Here is a 4480-nt window from a genome sequence, read left to right on the forward strand (position 1 = left end):
GTTCTTCATTTGATATGTTGAAAAATCATAATAAGAGCTAATAATAACTATTGTTAACCACTTGTGCAGGAACTGGATGCTTGTGGAGGAGGGGGTCCCGGCTCGCAATGTCAATGGGATCCTAGGACTTCTGTGCAGGGAACACTTCCCTGGCCTGGTGTGGACGTCGGAGGATGAGGAACCAGAGATACCCTCGTTCGACCACTACGCCCTCTTCCCCGCCGCTGGGCACCTAAACTTGGCGGATCAGGTGCTTATGGAGTTGTGGGTAAGCCTTTCTCGCTCTACGACCCTCAATTCATTGCATTGATTGGACATTCTTGAAATAAAATAATGGATACCTCGTGTCTTTATGCAGGACTTCTTCAGATGCCAGCCGGGATAGGAGTTAAGGGCGCATGAGGTGGCTGCCGCTTCCTGTAGAAGGCGTGTCTCGGACTTGTATCACGAGTCCCGCCTCCAGGCGCACATTGACTACAACGCCACCTACCGTAATAGAAGAATGAACAGAACTCAGGCAAGAAGAGAGATAGAGATTCTGACAAGGGAGCAGTACCTACAGGTAAATAGAAAACATCTCCTATTGATCTCTTTTTAGATTAACTATGCCTAATTTGATCTTCTGATGGCTTGTAGGTGATTCCGAGCTGGTGCGCCACCTTTCCCGATTGCTGGGCTGCTATAGTGGACAAATGGTTGGACATGGACTGGCAGAAGGCGCACCAAGAGAAAAGCGAGCACTGTATGCTGATGCCAGGTGTACCTCACCATCAGGGCAGCGCCACCCTCAGCAAATACAAAAAGACATATGTAAGTCTCCACCACTTGTCTAATCTAGCCGCGCTCAATTCTGCATGATTCCTAACCACATGTTGTCTTTCTCACAGGAGGCGGCGCATGGTGGCCAGCCAATTGGCCAACTCACGGCGTATGCTCTGGCCCACATGGGCCCGGCAAAGTCCAACATCGAGTACAACCCGGATGCGGGCCCAGAGGCGTACACCAACTCCAGCGTCCACACCCGCCTCAGTTCATACACGGAGGCGTCAAGGTTAGTCCACGGGTCGGACTACGATCCGAGGACCGAGGAGCGCCTTGATCCTGAGCTAGTGATGAGGATTGGATAAGGCAAGAAGCATGGGCGGTTTTACATGGGCGACGGCATCCTCGAGACGGGCTGTACTCCTCCTCTCAACCGCCTACGAGTACGAGCAACGAGCACGAGCTCTAGCGTGCCCATAAGCCAACGGCCGACAGCGATGGCTTCAATCCAGGTAAGTATTCCAGTTTCATTCGTCGTTCTTTCACTTTTACGTTCCTTAGCTCTGCATTATTGAAACATTGGGGTCAAATGTTGCAGGCCGAGCTGCAACAACTTCGGGCTCAGCAAAAGAGTTTGCTGGCTGAGCGGGAGGCTGAGCGGGCCGAGCGGGAGTCCGAGCGTCAGAGGGTACAAGCTTTGGAGGCCCAGCAAGATGGTTTGCTCAAGTTCTTGCAACAACTTGGGCAGAAACAAGGTTGGGAGATCCCAGCAGAGCTGCTTGCACCACCACCACCATATCGTCGAGAGTCTACTCCGGTGAGTATGAGTACGGATGTTTTACTTTCTTTGCTCATGCTTAGTGTCAAACCTAGTGATGGCCTTCGTGCCGGATTTGTTGATGTGTCGGCATTCGTGCTGGATTTGTTGATGTGTTGGCCTTCGTGCCGGAAATGTGGTTGTCGGCCTTCGTGCCGACGTTTTTCTTGCAGGTTTTGGAAACCTCCCCATGCAGGGGAGGTGCTGCCGAAATTTTCAACTTTTCTTTACACTCCTTACATTTTTATCTTGTCACTCACGTGCAATCTCCTCCCTTTTTTGCAGCATCAATCAGGTGGGGCGTCGAACCATGTCGAAGGGTCGCCGGCATCGCACGTCGGGCCATCCCCACCTGGACCGTCGCCGGGATATCACGCTGGGGCTTCCCACCCCTCACAGTCGCCGTGAGCCGCCTTCGGAGTCGTTTTTTTGTATTGAACTTGTGAACTTGGAATAGTGTGTACTTTTGAACGTGTGGTTTGTAATATATTGTGGATTTCGGACAAATTTGGTCGTTTGTGATATATAAATGTGGTTTGTGACATATTGGTGTTGATTTGTGGTTTGTGATATATATATATATATATATATATATATATATATATATATATATATATATATATATATATATATATATATATGCTTTGTTGTTTACATGGAAAAGCAAAAAACAAAAAAAAAGAATTTTAGAGGTGGCTTCCCCGAGTGCCTGTGCTGTGGCACTCGGGGAAGAGGGATTTTTTTTAAAAAAACAAATTTCTTCCCCGAGTGCCTGAACTGCGGCACTCGGCAAAGAGTATTTAAAAAAAATCAAAAATCTTTCCCAAGTGTTGCACTCGGGGAAGAAAATAAAAAAAAACGACGTCGGTCGTCGGCCAACGGCGTCGAGTCTTCCCCGAGTGCCAGCACGGCACTCGGCAAAGCCTTCCCCGAGTGCACGATTTTTGACACTCGGGGAAGGCGACTTTCCCGTGGGAGGATTAGCCGGAGGCTCTTCCCCGAGTGTTGCACTCGGGGAAGGCTTCCCCGAGTGCAACTGGACCTTCCCCGAGTGCAACTGGCACTCGGGGAATCCAGCAGTTCCTGTAGTGACCATATATATATTGGTGACAATGATGGTTCTATAAATTTTTTTTCAGGAAGCCTTACCTCTATGGTTGTTGGCACGATGACAGGGACGGCCAATGCATGCTTGAGGCAGCAATGGCTCCAACAGACTTGAGCAGCATTATGACTATCTCTGCGATATTTTTAGGCAACAAGGAAATTGCATATCACTCAAAGATTCAACATATTAAATTTAAGAGATAGCTAATAAGAAATTGAATATTTTGTGAGGGACTTGGATAGTTATTATCTCGAGAAATAGAGCTCAACAAGAGAAAACTCGAGGAATGGAGCCACGAGCTAGGAGTAGGGAAAAGGAAATAGAAGAGAGAGAAAACAATAATATCTATATAAAACTCATGCCAATAAACATAGTGGGGTGCATGGAGAAATAAAGGACAATTCTAATCAAACAAATAAAAATACTTATAAAAGTATTTTCAGGTAAAAAACATATGCTATAATGGAAAAAATATTGCTATCTGAGTTTTTGAGTGGTACGCCACCTTGCTATTCTATTTTTAAAAAAATATCCGGAACATAGCCGGCGTATATTAATAAGGAGAAGAGAGAATTACATAAGCCAGCGGCGCAAACGGCTCCCTAAATTTGGCAGATCGCCAAGCTAGGCAAGGATATTAAAAGGAATACTCGCAATCTAGAGGTACAAAAATGAGCCACAACAACTTGGCTCCCAAACAGCAACACAACCAACCTTTATCTTCTAACCCGTCAAACAATCTAGCCACCGAGAACCTTGCTAGTCTATTAAGACTTAAGAGGTAGTTTCCCGACCAAATGATATTATAAGATTCAAAAATGTGTTTTAGTATACTATTTTAATCAAAATATCGAACACAATCCTCAATCTCTTCGAACAAAGTTAACAATTTCCTTACTAATTATAAAGACGAGAGTGAGGACTGAGGAGTGAGTTATGGAATGTACCACACGGAGATCATATATATGATGAGTCAGCTTTAGCTAGGCCCTGAACTGGTGTATAAATTGTTGGTAGGCGCTCAACCGATCCACATTTGCTTTACCTATGCACATACACATATATATTCAGATTCAGAGAAGCTAATGCTTGTGCTGCACTACAGTGAATAAACCAGAGCAGGTAGTAACTGCAGACTGCAGTTAGTCTGCGGTGGCGGCAGCACAGTAGCTATGACGGCGGACGGCGAAGGCGGCGGCGAGAAATCAAAGTTCCGGTGGCTGGACGCGGCGCGCTACGCGGTGGCCGCCGCGGTGACCGTGCTATCATGGCCGTCATCGTCAACGCCGTGAAGGTGGTCCTTCGCCCCGACTCGCTGCAACTCTCCGTCGACAAAGGCTCCATCTTCACGGCGCAGTATCCGCCACAGCTGATCATGGAGCTCAAGCTCCGGGCGCAGAACCCCAGCGGCCGGGTCCGGATGTACTACGTCGGCGTCACCGGGTACCTGTTCGACAACACGACGTCGGCGTCGGCGTCGTTGGATCCAGGATACGATTCCGTCGTCATCTTCAAGCCGAAAGACATGGCCGTGGTCCAGCAGGAGGCACTGGACTGCAGCCTAGGTATGAAGGTGGTGAGGGAAAAGCAGATGGATCCGTCCCACTTCGACGTGCTGTACAATGGCAGCAGCTTCAGCGACATGACACTGCGGCTGGACGGCGACCTCATCACCGAGGTGACGTCCGAGCTCAACATGACTCGCCGGACCACCTACTACTGCGAGGAGCTCCTCGTCGGCGGGAACGGGGACGACGAGGCTTTCAAGTACAGGCAGGATGCCATTTGCAAGC

General features: G+C 48.3%; 1 pseudogene; it reads left to right on the top strand.

Moving 5' to 3' along the window:
* The first annotated feature begins 744 nt into the window (after positions 1-744).
* LOC136523201 (uncharacterized) lies at positions 745-1987 on the top strand (annotated as a pseudogene).
* The last annotated feature ends 2493 nt before the right edge of the window (positions 1988-4480 follow it).

Source organism: Miscanthus floridulus, chromosome 18, assembly GCF_019320115.1.
Source record: "Miscanthus floridulus cultivar M001 chromosome 18, ASM1932011v1, whole genome shotgun sequence".
Lineage (NCBI taxonomy): Eukaryota > Viridiplantae > Streptophyta > Magnoliopsida > Poales > Poaceae > Miscanthus > Miscanthus floridulus.